Raw genomic sequence first — 18,393 nt, 5'->3', positions numbered from 1 at the left:
AAACTAGATGGAGTTGTAAGTATTATCAGTTTTGTGGTCATGACCCAGCTTTCCACTGGTAAACTCCGTGATTGAAAACGGCTGGAAATGTAGTAAGAATAAATTTCCGTTCATTTCAAGTGTTTCTTACAAGTTTTTTATCATTTCTGGAAGCTATAATTGCGTATTTGAAGAGTTTTACCACAATTAGAGAGTGTTCCTACAACTATATACTGGAATCGGCAGCATTTTAACTGATTCACACAGAAAACACCAGAGAAATTCGGCTTCTAATTGTAAACATAAACTGTATAGTCTTCACTTAGAATCTTTCTACACAAATTTTGAGCTGTATAAACCTGAATTCCTAAAATTTGAAAGCGAACTCAAGTGAAAACTCACCCTAAAATAGACTGAGTTTTAACTATTATCAGTTTTCTGGTCATGACCAGCTTTCCACTGGTAACCTCCGTGATTGAAAATGCCCAGAAATGTAGTAAGAATAAATTTCCTTTCATTTCAAGTGTTTCTTACAAGTTTTTTTTTATCATTTCTGGAAACTATAATTGCGTAATTGAAGAGTTTCACCACAATGAGAGAGTGTTCCTACAACTACATACTGGAATCGTCTGCATTTTAACTGATTCACACAGGAAATACCAGAGAAATTCGGCCTCCAATTGTAAACATAAACAGTATAGTCCTCACTTACAGTCTTTCTACACAAATTTTGAGCTGTATAAACCTGAATTCCTAATATTTGAAAGCGAACTCAAGTGAAAACTCACTCTAAACTAGTTGGAGTTGTAAGTATTATCAGGTTTCTGGTCATTACCCAGATTTCCTGTGGTAACCTCCGTGATTGAAGACGGCTGTAAATGTAGTAAGAATCAAGTTCCTTTTATTTCAAGTGTTTCTTACAAGTTTTTTATCATTTCTGGAAGCTATAATTGCGTATTTGAAGAGTTTTACCACAATTAGAGAGTGTTCCTACAACTACATACTGAAATCGTCAGCATTTTAACTGATTCACACAGGAAACACCAGAGAAATTCGGCCTCCAATTGTAAACATAAACAGTATAGTCTTCACGTACAGTCTTTCTACACAACTTTTGAGCTGAATAAACCTGAATTCCTAATATTTGAAAGCGAACTCAAGTGAAAACTCACCCTAAACTAGATGGAGTTGTAAGTATTATCAGTTTTCTGGTCATGACCCAGCTTTCCACTGGTAAACTCTGTGATTGAAAACAGCTGGAAATGTAGTAAGAATAAATTTCCTTTCATTTCAAGTGTTTCTTACAAGTTTTTTATCATTTCTGGAAGCTATATTTGCGTATTTGAAGAGTTTTACCACAATTAGAGAGTGTTCCTACAACTGTATACTGGAATCGTCAGCATTTTAACTGATTCACACAGAAAACACCAGAGAAATTCGGCTTCCAATTGTAAACATAAACTGTATAGTCTTCACTTAGAACCTTTCTACACAAATTTTGAGCTGTATAAACCTGAAATCCTAATGTTTGAAAGCCAATTCAAGTGAAAACTCTCCCTAAACTAGCCGGAGTTTTAAATATTATCAGTTTTCTGGCTATGTCCCACCTTTCCACTGGTAACCTCCGTGATTGAAAACGGCTGGAAATGTAGTAAGAATCTATTTGCTTTTATTTCAAGTGTTTCTTATAAGTTTTTTATCATTACTGGAAACAGTAATTGAGTATTTGAAGAGTTTTATCACAATTAGAGAGTGTTCCTACAACTACATACTGGAATCGTCAGCATTTTAACTGATTCACACAGGAAACACCAGAGAAATTCGGCCTCCAATTGTAAACATAAACAGTATAGTCCTCACTTACAGTCTTTCTACACAAATTTTGAGCTGAATAAACCTGAATTCCTACTATTTGAAAGCGAACTCAAGTGAAAACTCACCCTAAACTAGACGGAGTTGTAAGTATTATCAGTTTTCTGGTCATGACCCAGCTTTCCACTGGTAAACTCCGTGATTGAAAACAGCTGGAAATGTAGTAAGAATAAATTTCCTTTCATTTCAAGTGTTTCTTACAAGTTTTTTTTATCATTTCTGGAAACTATAATTGCGTAATTGAAGAGTTTTACCACAATTAGAGAGTGTTCCTACAACTATATACTGGAATCGTCAGCATTTTAACTGATTCACACAGAAAACGCCAGAAAAATTAGGCCTCAATTTTAAACATAAACAGTATATTGCACACTTACAGTCTTTCTATACAAATTTTGAGCTGTATAAACCTGAAATCCTAATGTTTGAAAGCCAATTCAAGTGAAAACTCTCCCTAAACTAGCCGGAGTTTTAAATATTATCAGTTTTCTGGCTATGTCCCACCTTTCCACTGGTAACCTCCGTGATTGAAAACGGCTGGAAATGTAGTAAGAATCTATTTGCTTTTATTTCAAGTGTTTCTTACAAGTTTTTTTCATCATTTCTGGAAACTATAATTGCGTATTTGAAGAGTTTTACCACAATAAGAGAGTGTTCCTACAACTACATACTGGAATCGTCAGCATTTTAACTGATTCACACAGGAAACACCAGAGAAATTCGGCCTCCAATTGTAAACATAAACAGTATAGTCCTCACTTACAGTCTTTCTACACAAATTTTGAGCTGTATAAACCTGAATTCCTAATATTTGAAAGCGAACTCAAGTGAAAACTCATTCTAAACTAGATGGAGTTGTAAGTATTATCAGTTTTCTGGTCATTACCCAGATTTCGTGTGGTAACCTCCGTGATTGAAAACGGCTGGAAATGTAGTAAGAATCAAGTTACTTTTATTTCAAGTGTTTCTTACGAGTTATTTATCATTTCTGGAAACTATAATTGCGTATTTGAAGAGTTGTACCACAATTAGAGAGTGTTCCTACAACTACATACTGGAATCGTCAGCATTTTAACTGATTCACACAGGAAACACCAGAGAAATTCGGCCTCCAATTGTAAACATAAACAGTATATTCTTCACGTACAGTCTTTCTACACAAATTTTGAGCTGAATAAACCTGAATTCCTACTATTTGAAAGCGAACTCAAATGAAAACTCACCCTAAACTAGACGGAGTTGTAAGTATTATCAGTTTTCTGGTCATGACCCAGCTTTCCACTGGTAAACTCCGTGATTGAAAACAGCTGGAAATGTAGTAAGAATAAATTTCCTTTCATTTCAAGTGTTTCTTACAAGTTTTTTATCATTTCTGGAAACTATAATTGCGTATTTGAAGAGTTTTACCACAATTAGGGAGTGTTCCTACAACTATATACTGGAATCGTCAGCATTTTCCCTGATTCACACAGAAAACGCCAGAGAAATTCGGCCTCCATTTTAAACATAAACAGTATATTGCACACTTACAGTCTTTCTATACAATTTTTGAGCTGTATAAACCTGAAATCCTAATATTTGAAAGCCAATTCAAGTGAAAACTCTCCCTAAACTAGCCGGAGTTGTAAATATTATCAGTTTTCTGGCTATGTCCCACCTTTCCACTGGTAACCTCCGTGATTGAAAACGGCTGGAAATGTAGTAAGAATCTATTTGCTTTTATTTCAAGTGTTTCTTACAAGTTTTTTTCATCATTTCTGGAAACTATAATTGGGTATTTGAAGAGTTTTACCACAATTAGAGAGTGTTCCTACAACTATATACTGGAATCGGCAGCATTTTAACTGATTCACACAGAAAACACCAGAGAAATTCGGCTTCCAATTGTAAACATAAACTGTATAGTCTTCACTTAGAATCTTTCTACACAAATTTTGAGCTGTATAAACCTGAATTCCTAAAATTTGAAAGCGAGCTCAAGTGAAAACTCACCCTAAAATAGGCTGAGTTTTAAGTATTATCAGTTTTCTGGTCATGACCAGCTTTCCACTGGTAATCTCCGTGATTGAAAACGCCCAGAAATGTAGTAAGAATCTATTTGCTTTTATTTCAAGTGTTTCTTACAAGTTTTTTTCATCATTTCTGGAAACTATAATTGCGTATTTGAAGAGTTTTACCACAATTAGAGAGTGTTCCTACAACTACATACTGGAATCGTCTGCATTTTAACTGATTCACACAGGAAACACCAGAGAAATTCGGCCTCCAATTGTAAACATAAACAGTATAGTCCTCACTTACAGTCTTTCTACACAAATTTTGAGCTGTATAAACCTGAATTCCTAATATTTGAAAGCGAACTCAAGTGAAAACTCACTCTAAACTAGATGGAGTTGTAAGTATTATCAGTTTTCTGGTCATTACCCAGATTTCCTTTTGTAACCTCCGTGATTGAAAACGGCTGGAAATGTAGTAAGAATCAAGTTCCTTTTATTTCAAGTGTTTCTTACGAGTTATTTATCATTTCTGGAAACTATAATTGTGTATTTGAAGAGTTTTACCACAATTACAGAGTGTTCCTACAACTACATACTGGAATCGTCAGCATTTTAACTGATTCACACAGGAAACACCAGAGAAATTCGGCCTCCAATTGTAAACGTAAACAGTATAGTCTTCACGTACAGTCTTTCTACACAACTTTTGTGCTGAATAAACCTGAATTCCTAATATTTGAAAGCGTACTCAAGTGAAAACTCACCCTAAACTAGATGGAGTTGTAAGTATTATCAGTTTTGTGGTCATGACCCAGCTTTCCACTGGTAAACTCCGTGATTGAAAACGGCTGGAAATGTAGTAAGAATAAATTTCCGTTCATTTCAAGTGTTTCTTACAAGTTTTTTATCATTTCTGGAAGCTATAATTGCGTATTTGAAAAGTTTTACCACAATTAGAGAGTATTCCTACAACTATATACTGGAATCGGCAGCATTTTAACTGATTCACACAGAAAACACCAGAGAAATTCGGCTTCTAATTGTAAACATAAACTGTATAGTCTTCACTTAGAATCTTTCTACACAAATTTTGAGCTGTATAAACCTGAATTCCTAAAATTTGAAAGCGAGCTCAAGTGAAAACTCACCCTAAAATAGACTGAGTTTTAAGTATTATCAGTTTTCTGGTCATGACCCAGCTTTCCTGTGGTAACCTCCGTGATTGAAAACGGCTGGAAATGTAGTAAGAATCTATTTGCTTTTATTTCAAGTGTTTCTTATAAGTTTTTTATCATTACTGGAAACAATAATTGAGTATTTGAAGAGTTTTACCACAATTAGAGAGTGTTCCTACAACTACATACTGGAATCGTCAGCATTTTAACTGATTCACACAGGAAACACCAGAGAAATTCGGCCTCCAATTGTAAACATAAACAGTATAGTCCTCACTAACAGTCTTTCTACACAAATTTTGAGCTCTATAAACCTGAATTCCTAATATTTGAAAGCGAACTCAAGTGAAAACTCACTCTAAACTAGATGGAGTTGTAAGTATTATCAGTTTTCTGGTCATGACCCAGCTTTCCTGTGGTAACCTCCGTGATTGAAAACGGCTGGAAATGTAGTAAGAATCAAGTTCCTTTTCTTTCAAGTGTTTCTTACGAGTTATTTATCATTACTGGAAACAATAATTGCGTATTTGAAGAGTTTTACCACAATAAGAGAGTGTTCCTACAACTACATACTGGAATCGTCAGCATTTTAACTGATTCGCACAGCAAACACCAGAGAAATTCGGCCTCCAATTGTAAACATAAACAGTATAGTCCTCACTTACAGTCTTTCTACACAAATTTTGAGCTGAATGAACCTGAATTCCTAATATTTGAAAGCGAACTCAAGTGAAAACTCACCCTAAACTAGATGGAGTTGTAAGTATTATCAGTTTTGTGGTCATGACCCAGCTTTCCACTGGTAAACTCCGTGATTGAAAACGGCTGGAAATGTAGTGAGAATAAATTTCCGTTCATTTCAAGTGTTTCTTACAAGTTTTTTATCATTTCTGGAAGCTATAATTGCGTATTTGAAGAGTTTTACCACAATTAGAGAGTGTTCCTACAAATATATACTGGAATCGGCAGCATTTTAACTGATTCACACAGAAAACACCAGAGAAATTCGCCTTCCAATTGTAAACATAAACTGTATAGTCTTCACTTAGAATCTTTCTACACAAATTTTGAGCTGTATAAACCTGAATTCCTACAATTTGAAAGCGAACTCAAGTGAAAACTCACCCTAAAATAGACTGAGTTTTAAGTATTATCAGTTTTCTGGTCATGACCAGCTTTCCACTGGTAACCTCCGTGATTGACAACGCCCAGAAATGTAGTAAGAATAAATTTCCTTTCATTTCAAGTGTTTCTTACAAGTTTTTTATCATTTCTGGAAACTATAATTGCGTAATTGAAGAGTTTTACCACAATTAGAGAGTGTTCCTACAACTATATACTGGAATCGTCAGCATTTTAACTGATTCACACAGAAAACGCCAGAAAAATTAGGCCTCAATTTTAAACATAAACAGTATATTGCACACTTACAGTCTTTCTATACAAATTTTGAGCTGTATAAACCTGAATTCCTAATGTTTGAAAGCCAATTCAAGTGCAAACTCTCCCTAAACTAGCCGGAGTTTTAAATACTATCAGTTTTCTGGCTATGTCCCACCTTTCCACTGGTAACCTCCGTGATTGAAAACGGCTGGAAATGTAGTAAGAATCTATTTGCTTTTATTTCAAGTGTTTCTTACAAGTTTTTTTTATCATTTCTGGAAACTATAATTGCGTATTTGAAGAGTTTCACCACAATTAGAGAGTGTTCCTACAACTACATACTGGAATCGTCTGCATTTTAACTGATTCACACAGGAAACACCAGAGAAATTCGGCCTCCAATTGTAAACATAAACAGTATAGTCCTCACTTACAATCTTTCTACACAAATTTTGAGCTGTATAAACCTGAATTCCTAATATTTGAAAGCGAACTCAAGTGAAAACTCACTCTAAATTAGATGGAGTTGTAAGTATTATCAGTTTTCTGGTCATTACCCAGATTTCGTGTGGTAACCTCCGTGATTGAAAACGGCTGGAAATGTAGTAAGAATCAAGTTACTTTTATTTCAAGTGTTTCTTACGAGTTATTTATCATTTCTGGAAACTATAATTGCGTATTTGAAGAGTTTTACCACAATTAGAGAGTGTTCCTACAACTACATACTGGAATCGTCAGCATTTTAATTGATTCACACAGGAAACACCAGAGAAATTCGGCCTCCAATTGTAAACATAAACAGTATAGTCTTCACGTACAGTCTTTCTACACAAATTTTGAGCTGAATAAACCTGAATTCCTACTATTTGAAAGCGAACTCAAGTGAAAACTCACCCTAAACTAGACGGAGTTGTAAGTATTATTAGTTTTCTGGTCATGACCCAGCTTTCCACTGGTAAACTCCGTGATTGAAAACAGCTGGAAATGTAGTAAGAATAAATTTCCTTTCATTTCAAGTGTTTCTTACAAGTTTTTTATCATTTCTGGAAACTATAATTGCATATTTGAAGAGTTTTACCACAATTAGGGAGTGTTCCTACAACTATATACTGGAATCGTCAGCATTTTCCCTGATTCACACAGAAAACGCCAGAGAAATTCGGCCTCAATTTTAAACATAAACAGTATATTGCACACTTACAGTCTTTCTATACAAATTTTGAGCTGTATAAACCTGAAATCCTAATATTTGAAAGCCAATTCAAGTGAAAACTCTCCCTAAACTAGCCGGAGTTGTAAATATTATCAGTTTTCTGGCTATGTCCCACCTTTCCACTGGTAACCTCCGTGATTGAAAACGGCTGGAAATGTAGTAAGAATAAATTTCCGTTCATTTCAAGTGTTTCTTACAAGTTTTTTATCATTTCTGGAAGCTATAATTGAGTATTTGAAGAGTTTTACCACAATTAGAGAGTGTTCCTACAACTATATACTGGAATCGGCAGCATTTTAACTGATTCACACAGAAAACACCAGAGAAATTCGGCTTCTAATTGTAAACATAAACTGTATAGTCTTCACTTAGAATCTTTCTACACAAATTTTGAGCTGTATAAACCTGAATTCCTAAAATTTGAAAGCGAACTCAAGTGAAAACTCACCCTAAAATAGACTGAGTTTTAACTATTATCAGTTTTCTGGTCATGACCAGCTTTCCACTGGTAACCTCCGTGATTGAAAATGCCCAGAAATGTAGTAAGAATAAATTTCCTTTCATTTCAAGTGTTTCTTACAAGTTTTTTTTTATCATTTCTGGAAACTATAATTGCGTAATTGAAGAGTTTCACCACAATGAGAGAGTGTTCCTACAACTACATACTGGAATCGTCTGCATTTTAACTGATTCACACAGGAAATACCAGAGAAATTCGGCCTCCAATTGTAAACATAAACAGTATAGTCCTCACTTACAGTCTTTCTACACAAATTTTGAGCTGTATAAACCTGAATTCCTAATATTTGAAAGCGAACTCAAGTGAAAACTCACTCTAAACTAGTTGGAGTTGTAAGTATTATCAGGTTTCTGGTCATTACCCAGATTTCCTGTGGTAACCTCCGTGATTGAAGACGGCTGTAAATGTAGTAAGAATCAAGTTCCTTTTATTTCAAGTGTTTCTTACAAGTTTTTTATCATTTCTGGAAGCTATAATTGCGTATTTGAAGAGTTTTACCACAATTAGAGAGTGTTCCTACAACTACATACTGAAATCGTCAGCATTTTAACTGATTCACACAGGAAACACCAGAGAAATTCGGCCTCCAATTGTAAACATAAACAGTATAGTCTTCACGTACAGTCTTTCTACACAACTTTTGAGCTGAATAAACCTGAATTCCTAATATTTGAAAGCGAACTCAAGTGAAAACTCACCCTAAACTAGATGGAGTTGTAAGTATTATCAGTTTTCTGGTCATGACCCAGCTTTCCACTGGTAAACTCTGTGATTGAAAACAGCTGGAAATGTAGTAAGAATAAATTTCCTTTCATTTCAAGTGTTTCTTACAAGTTTTTTATCATTTCTGGAAGCTATATTTGCGTATTTGAAGAGTTTTACCACAATTAGAGAGTGTTCCTACAACTATATACTGGAATCGTCAGCATTTTAACTGATTCACACAGAAAACACCAGAGAAATTCGGCTTCCAATTGTAAACATAAACTGTATAGTCTTCACTTAGAACCTTTCTACACAAATTTTGAGCTGTATAAACCTGAAATCCTAATGTTTGAAAGCCAATTCAAGTGAAAACTCTCCCTAAACTAGCCGGAGTTTTAAATATTATCAGTTTTCTGGCTATGTCCCACCTTTCCACTGGTAACCTCCGTGATTGAAAACGGCTGGAAATGTAGTAAGAATCTATTTGCTTTTATTTCAAGTGTTTCTTATAAGTTTTTTATCATTACTGGAAACAGTAATTGAGTATTTGAAGAGTTTTATCACAATTAGAGAGTGTTCCTACAACTACATACTGGAATCGTCAGCATTTTAACTGATTCACACAGGAAACACCAGAGAAATTCGGCCTCCAATTGTAAACATAAACAGTATAGTCCTCACTTACAGTCTTTCTACACAAATTTTGAGCTGAATAAACCTGAATTCCTACTATTTGAAAGCGAACTCAAGTGAAAACTCACCCTAAACTAGACGGAGTTGTAAGTATTATCAGTTTTCTGGTCATGACCCAGCTTTCCACTGGTAAACTCCGTGATTGAAAACAGCTGGAAATGTAGTAAGAATAAATTTCCTTTCATTTCAAGTGTTTCTTACAAGTTTTTTTTATCATTTCTGGAAACTATAATTGCGTAATTGAAGAGTTTTACCACAATTAGAGAGTGTTCCTACAACTATATACTGGAATCGTCAGCATTTTAACTGATTCACACAGAAAACGCCAGAAAAATTAGGCCTCAATTTTAAACATAAACAGTATATTGCACACTTACAGTCTTTCTATACAAATTTTGAGCTGTATAAACCTGAAATCCTAATGTTTGAAAGCCAATTCAAGTGAAAACTCTCCCTAAACTAGCCGGAGTTTTAAATATTATCAGTTTTCTGGCTATGTCCCACCTTTCCACTGGTAACCTCCGTGATTGAAAACGGCTGGAAATATAGTAAGAATCTATTTGCTTTTATTTCAAGTGTTTCTTACAAGTTTTTTTCATCATTTCTGGAAACTATAATTGCGTATTTGAAGAGTTTTACCACAATTAGAGAGTGTTCCTACAACTACATACTGGAATCGTCAGCATTTTAACTGATTCACACAGGAAACACCAGAGAAATTCGGCCTCCAATTGTAAACATAAACAGTATAGTCCTCACTTACAGTCTTTCTACACAAATTTTGAGCTGTATAAACCTGAATTCCTAATATTTGAAAGCGAACTCAAGTGAAAACTCACTCTAAACTAGTTGCAGTTGTAAGTATTATCAGGTTTCTGGTCATTACCCAGATTTCCTGTGGTAACCTCCGTGATTGAAAACGGCTGGAAATGTGGTAAGAATCAAGTTCCTTTTATTTCAAGTGTTTCTTACAAGTTTTTTATCATTTCTGGAAACTATAATTGCGTATTTGAAGAGTTTTACCACAATTAGAGAGTGTTCCTACAACTACATACTGAAATCGTCAGCATTTTAACTGATTCACACAGGAAACACCAGAGAAATTCGGCCTCCAATTGTAAACATAAACAGTATAGTCTTCACGTACAGTCTTTCTACACAACTTTTGAGCTGAATAAACCTGAATTCCTAATATTTGAAAGCGAACTCAAGTGAAAACTCACCCTAAACTAGATGGAGTTGTAAGTATTATCAGTTTTCTGGTCATGACCCAGCTTTCCACTGGTAAACTCTGTGATTGAAAACAGCTGGATATGTAGTAAGAATAAATTTCCTTTCATTTCAAGTGTTTCTTACAAGTTTTTTATCATTTCTGGAAACTATAATTGCGTATTTGAAGAGTTTTACCACAATTACAGAGTGTTCCTACAACTACATACTGGAATCATCAGCATTTTAACTGATTCACAAAGGAAACACCAGAGAAATTCGGCCTCCAATTGTAAACATAAACAGTATAGTCTTCACGTACAGTCTTTCTACACAAATTTTGAGCTGTATAAACCTGAATTCCTAATATTTGAAAGCGAACTCAAGTGAAAACCCACCCTAAACTAGACGGAGTTGTAAGTATTATCAGTTTTCTGGTCATGACCCAGCTTTCCACTGGTAAACTCCGTGATTGAAAACGGCTGGAAATGTAGTAAGAATCAAGTTCCTTTTCTTTCAAGTGTTTCTTATGAGTTATTTATCATTACTGGAAACAATAATTGCGTATTTGAAGAGTTTTACCACAATAAGAGAGTGTTCCTACAACTACATACTGGAATCGTCAGCATTTTAACTGATTCACACAGGAAACACCAGAGAAATTCGGCCTCCAATTGTAAACATAAACAGTATAGTCCTCACTTACAGTCTTTCTACACAAATTTTGAGCTGAATAAACCTGAATTCCTACTATTTGAAAGCGAACTCAAGTGAAAACTCACCCTAAACTAGACGGAGTTGTAAGTATTATCAGTTTTCTGGTCATGACCCAGCTTTCCACTGGTAAACTCCGTGATTGAAAACAGCTGGAAATGTAGTAAGAATAAATTTCCTTTCATTTCAAGTGTTTCTTACAAGTTTTTTTTATCATTTCTGGAAACTATAATTGCGTAATTGAAGAGTTTTACCACAATTAGAGAGTGTTCCTACAACTATATACTGGAATCGTCAGCATTTTAACTGATTCACACAGAAAACGCCAGAAAAATTAGGCCTCAATTTTAAACATAAACAGTATATTGCACACTTACAGTCTTTCTATACAAATTTTGAGCTGTATAAACCTGAAATCCTAATGTTTGAAAGCCAATTCAAGTGAAAACTCTCCCTAAATTAGCCGGAGTTTTAAATATTATCAGTTTTCTGGCTATGTCCCACCTTTCCACTGGTAACCTCCGTGATTGAAAACGGCTGGAAATGTAGTAAGAATCTATTTGCTTTTATTTCAAGTGTTTCTTACAAGTTTTTTTCATCATTTCTGGAAACTATAATTGCGTATTTGAAGAGTTTTACCACAATAAGAGAGTGTTCCTACAACTACATACTGGAATCGTCAGCATTTTAACTGATTCACACAGGAAACACCAGAGAAATTCGGCCTCCAATTGTAAACATAAACAGTATAGTCCTCACTTACAGTCTTTCTACACAAATTTTGAGCTGTATAAACCTGAATTCCTAATATTTGAAAGCGAACTCAAGTGAAAACTCATTCTAAACTAGATGGAGTTGTAAGTATTATCAGTTTTCTGGTCATTACCCAGATTTCGTGTGGTAACCTCCGTGATTGAAAACGGCTGGAAATGTAGTAAGAATCAAGTTATTTTATTTCAAGTGTTTCTTACGAGTTATTTATCATTTCTGGAAACTATAATTGCGTATTTGAAGAGTTTTACCACAATTAGAGAGTGTTCCTACAACTACATACTGGAATCGTCAGCATTTTAACTGATTCACACAGGAAACACCAGAGAAATTCGGCCTCCAATTGTAAACATAAACAGTATATTCTTCACGTACAGTCTTTCTACACAAATTTTGAGCTGAATAAACCTGAATTCCTACTATTTGAAAGCGAACTCAAGTGAAAACTCACCCTAAACTAGACGGAGTTGTAAGTATTATCAGTTTTCTGGTCATGACCCAGCTTTCCACTGGTAAACTCCGTGATTGAAAACAGCTGGAAATGTAGTAAGAATAAATTTCCTTTCATTTCAAGTGTTTCTTACAAGTTTTTTATCATTTCTGGAAACTATAATTGCGTATTTGAAGAGTTTTACCACAATTAGGGAGTGTTCCTACAACTATATACTGGAATCGTCAGCATTTTCCCTGATTCACACAGAAAACGCCAGAGAAATTCGGCCTCCATTTTAAACATAAACAGTATATTGCACACTTACAGTCTTTCTATACAATTTTTGAGCTGTATAAACCTGAAATCCTAATATTTGAAAGCCAATTCAAGTGAAAACTCTCCCTAAACTAGCCGGAGTTGTAAATATTATCAGTTTTCTGGCTATGTCCCACCTTTCCACTGGTAACCTCCGTGATTGAAAACGGCTGGAAATGTAGTAAGAATCTATTTGCTTTTATTTCAAGTGTTTCTTACAAGTTTTTTTCATCATTTCTGGAAACTATAATTGGGTATTTGAAGAGTTTTACCACAATTAGAGAGTGTTCCTACAACTATATACTGGAATCGGCAGCATTTTAACTGATTCACACAGAAAACACCAGAGAAATTCGGCTTCCAATTGTAAACATAAACTGTATAGTCGTCACTTAGAATCTTTCTACACAAATTTTGAGCTGTATAAACCTGAATTCCTAAAATTTGAAAGCGAGCTCAAGTGAAAACTCACCCTAAAATAGACTGAGTTTTAAGTATTATCAGTTTTCTGGTCATGACCAGCTTTCCACTGGTAATCTCCGTGATTGAAAACGCCCAGAAATGTAGTAAGAATCTATTTGCTTTTATTTCAAGTGTTTCTTACAAGTTTTTTTCATCATTTCTGGAAACTATAATTGCGTATTTGAAGAGTTTTACCACAATTAGAGAGTGTTCCTACAACTACATACTGGAATCGTCTGCATTTTAACTGATTCACACAGGAAACACCAGAGAAATTCGGCCTCCAATTGTAAACATAAACAGTATAGTCCTCACTTACAGTCTTTCTACACAAATTTTGAGCTGTATAAACCTGAATTCCTAATATTTGAAAGCGAACTCAAGTGAAAACTCACTCTAAACTAGATGGAGTTGTAAGTATTATCAGTTTTCTGGTCATTACCCAGATTTCCTTTTGTAACCTCCGTGATTGAAAACGGCTGGAAATGTAGTAAGAATCAAGTTCCTTTTATTTCAAGTGTTTCTTACGAGTTATTTATCATTTCTGGAAACTATAATTGTGTATTTGAAGAGTTTTACCACAATTACAGAGTGTTCCTACAACTACATACTGGAATCGTCAGCATTTTAACTGATTCACACAGGAAACACCAGAGAAATTCGGCCTCCAATTGTAAACGTAAACAGTATAGTCTTCACGTACAGTCTTTCTACACAACTTTTGTGCTGAATAAACCTGAATTCCTAATATTTGAAAGCGTACTCAAGTGAAAACTCACCCTAAACTAGATGGAGTTGTAAGTATTATCAGTTTTGTGGTCATGACCCAGCTTTCCACTGGTAAACTCCGTGATTGAAAACGGCTGGAAATGTAGTAAGAATAAATTTCCGTTCATTTCAAGTGTTTCTTACAAGTTTTTTATCATTTCTGGAAGCTATAATTGCGTATTTGAAAAGTTTTACCACAATTAGAGAGTATTCCTACAACTATATACTGGAATCGGCAGCATTTTAACTGATTCACACAGAAAACACCAGAGAAATTCGGCTTCTAATTGTAAACATAAACTGTATAGTCTTCACTTAGAATCTTTCTACACAAATTTTGAGCTGTATAAACCTGAATTCCTAAAATTTGAAAGCGAGCTCAAGTGAAAACTCACCCTAAAATAGACTGAGTTTTAAGTATTATCAGTTTTCTGGTCATGACCCAGCTTTCCTGTGGTAACCTCCGTGATTGAAAACGGCTGGAAATGTAGTAAGAATCTATTTGCTTTTATTTCAAGTGTTTCTTATAAGTTTTTTATCATTACTGGAAACAATAATTGAGTATTTGAAGAGTTTTACCACAATTAGAGAGTGTTCCTACAACTACATACTGGAATCGTCAGCATTTTAACTGATTCACACAGGAAACACCAGAGAAATTCGGCCTCCAATTGTAAACATAAACAGTATAGTCCTCACTAACAGTCTTTCTACACAAATTTTGAGCTCTATAAACCTGAATTCCTAATATTTGAAAGCGAACTCAAGTGAAAACTCACTCTAAACTAGATGGAGTTGTAAGTATTATCAGTTTTCTGGTCATGACCCAGCTTTCCTGTGGTAACCTCCGTGATTGAAAACGGCTGGAAATGTAGTAAGAATCAAGTTCCTTTTCTTTCAAGTGTTTCTTACGAGTTATTTATCATTACTGGAAACAATAATTGCGTATTTGAAGAGTTTTACCACAATAAGAGAGTGTTCCTACAACTACATACTGGAATCGTCAGCATTTTAACTGATTCGCACAGGAAACACCAGAGAAATTCGGCCTCCAATTGTAAACATAAACAGTATAGTCCTCACTTACAGTCTTTCTACACAAATTTTGAGCTGAATGAACCTGAATTCCTAATATTTGAAAGCGAACTCAAGTGAAAACTCACCCTAAACTAGATGGAGTTGTAAGTATTATCAGTTTTGTGGTCATGACCCAGCTTTCCACTGGTAAACTCCGTGATTGAAAACGGCTGGAAATGTAGTGAGAATAAATTTCCGTTCATTTCAAGTGTTTCTTACAAGTTTTTTATCATTTCTGGAAGCTATAATTGCGTATTTGAAGAGTTTTACCACAATTAGAGAGTGTTCCTACAAATATATACTGGAATCGGCAGCATTTTAACTGATTCACACAGAAAACACCAGAGAAATTCGCCTTCCAATTGTAAACATAAACTGTATAGTCTTCACTTAGAATCTTTCTACACAAATTTTGAGCTGTATAAACCTGAATTCCTACAATTTGAAAGCGAACTCAAGTGAAAACTCACCCTAAAATAGACTGAGTTTTAAGTATTATCAGTTTTCTGGTCATGACCAGCTTTCCACTGGTAACCTCCGTGATTGACAACGCCCAGAAATGTAGTAAGAATAAATTTCCTTTCATTTCAAGTGTTTCTTACAAGTTTTTTATCATTTCTGGAAACTATAATTGCGTAATTGAAGAGTTTTACCACAATTAGAGAGTGTTCCTACAACTATATACTGGAATCGTCAGCATTTTAACTGATTCACACAGAAAACGCCAGAAAAATTAGGCCTCAATTTTAAACATAAACAGTATATTGCACACTTACAGTCTTTCTATACAAATTTTGAGCTGTATAAACCTGAATTCCTAATGTTTGAAAGCCAATTCAAGTGCAAACTCTCCCTAAACTAGCCGGAGTTTTAAATACTATCAGTTTTCTGGCTATGTCCCACCTTTCCACTGGTAACCTCCGTGATTGAAAACGGCTGGAAATGTAGTAAGAATCTATTTGCTTTTATTTCAAGTGTTTCTTACAAGTTTTTTTTATCATTTCTGGAAACTATAATTGCGTATTTGAAGAGTTTCACCACAATTAGAGAGTGTTCCTACAACTACATACTGGAATCGTCTGCATTTTAACTGATTCACACAGGAAACACCAGAGAAATTCGGCCTCCAATTGTAAACATAAACAGTATAGTCCTCACTTACAATCTTTCTACACAAATTTTGAGCTGTATAAACCTGAATTCCTAATATTTGAAAGCGAACTCAAGTGAAAACTCACTCTAAATTAGATGGAGTTGTAAGTATTATCAGTTTTCTGGTCATTACCCAGATTTCGTGTGGTAACCTCCGTGATTGAAAACGGCTGGAAATGTAGTAAGAATCAAGTTACTTTTATTTCAAGTGTTTCTTACGAGTTATTTATCATTTCTGGAAACTATAATTGCGTATTTGAAGAGTTTTACCACAATTAGAGAGTGTTCCTACAACTACATACTGGAATCGTCAGCATTTTAACTGATTCACACAGGAAACACCAGAGAAATTCGGCCTCCAATTGTAAACATAAACAGTATAGTCTTCACGTACAGTCTTTCTACACAAATTTTGAGCTGAATAAACCTGAATTCCTACTATTTGAAAGCGAACTCAAGTGAAAACTCACCCTAAACTAGACGGAGTTGTAAGTATTATTAGTTTTCTGGTCATGACCCAGCTTTCCACTGGTAAACTCCGTGATTGAAAACAGCTGGAAATGTAGTAAGAATAAATTTCCTTTCATTTCAAGTGTTTCTTACAAGTTTTTTATCATTTCTGGAAACTATAATTGCATATTTGAAGAGTTTTACCACAATTAGGGAGTGTTCCTACAACTATATACTGGAATCGTCAGCATTTTCCCTGATTCACACAGAAAACGCCAGAGAAATTCGGCCTCAATTTTAAACATAAACAGTATATTGCACACTTACAGTCTTTCTATACAAATTTTGAGCTGTATAAACCTGAAATCCTAATATTTGAAAGCCAATTCAAGTGAAAACTCTCCCTAAACTAGCCGGAGTTGTAAATATTATCAGTTTTCTGGCTATGTCCCACCTTTCCACTGGTAACCTCCGTGATTGAAAACGGCTGGAAATGTAGTAAGAATCTATTTGCTTTTATTTCAAGTGTTTCTTACAAGTTTTTTTCATCATTTCTGGAAACTATAATTGCGTATTTGAAGAGTTTTACCACAATTAGAGAGTGTTCCTACAACTACATACTGGAATCGTCTGCATTTTAACTGATTCACACAGGAAACACCAGAGAAATTCGGCCTCCAATTGTAAACATAAACAGTATAGTCCTCACTTACAGTCTTTCTACACAAATTTTGAGCTGTATAAACCTGAATTCCTAATATTTGAAAGCGAACTCAAGTGAAAACTCACTCTAAACTAGATGGAGTTGTAAGTATTATCAGTTTTCTGGTCATTACCCAGATTTCCTGTGGTAACCTCCGTGATTGAAAACGGCTGGAAATGTAGTAAGAATCAAGTTCCTTTTCTTTCAAGTGTTTCTTACGAGTTATTTATCATTACTGGAAACAATAATAGCGTATTTGAAGAGTTTTACCACAATAAGAGAGTGTTCCTACAACTACATACTGGAATCGTCAGCATTTTAACTGATTCACACAGGAAACACCAGAGAAATTCGGCGTCCAATTGTAAACATAAACAGTATAGTCCTCACTTACAGTCTTTCTACACAAATTTTGAGCTGAATAAACCTGAATTCCTACTATTTGAAAGCGAACTCAAGTGAAAACTCACCCTAAACTAGACGGAGTTGTAAGTATTATCAGTTTTCTGGTCATGACCCAGCTTTCCACTGGTAAACTCCGTGGTTGAAAACAGCTGGAAATGTAGTAAGAATAAATTTCCTTTCATTTCAAGTGTTTCTTACAAGTTTTTTTTATCATTTCTGGAAACTATAATTGCGTAATTGAAGAGTTTTACCACAATTAGAGAGTGTTCCTACAACTATATACTGGAATCGTCAGCATTTTAACTGATTCACACAGAAAACGCCAGAAAAATTAGGCCTCAATTTTAAACATAAACAGTATATTGCACACTTACAGTCTTTCTATACAAATTTTGAG

This window comes from Myotis daubentonii, chromosome X (assembly GCF_963259705.1).
Source record: "Myotis daubentonii chromosome X, mMyoDau2.1, whole genome shotgun sequence".
NCBI classification, from domain to species: domain Eukaryota; kingdom Metazoa; phylum Chordata; class Mammalia; order Chiroptera; family Vespertilionidae; genus Myotis; species Myotis daubentonii.
The sequence above is the reverse complement of the archived record's forward strand: the minus strand, read 5'-3'. Positions refer to the sequence as shown.